The sequence below is a fragment of the Dipodomys ordii genome, unplaced genomic scaffold (assembly GCF_000151885.1).
Source record: "Dipodomys ordii isolate 6190 unplaced genomic scaffold, Dord_2.0 Scaffold121, whole genome shotgun sequence".
Lineage (NCBI taxonomy): Eukaryota > Metazoa > Chordata > Mammalia > Rodentia > Heteromyidae > Dipodomys > Dipodomys ordii.
The window spans coordinates 467,128-467,396 of record NW_012267337.1 but is presented as its reverse complement, the minus strand read 5'-3'; positions in this window follow the sequence as shown (position 1 = coordinate 467,396).

Genomic DNA, 269 nt, shown 5'->3' with positions numbered 1-269 from the left:
CTCACCAGAACACTCAACCTCATCCTAACCCTCACCCGGACACTAAACATAACCCTAACACTAACCCTCACCCTAAGGCTAACACTAACCCTCACCGTAACACTAAACCGTACCGTAATCCTAAACCTCACACTAACCCTAAACCTAACCCTCACCCTCACACTCACCCTCACCCTAACCCTAACCGTAACCCTCATCCAAACACTAACCTTCACCCTCACTCTCACCCTAAACCTAAACATAAACCTAACACTCATCCTAAACCTAAC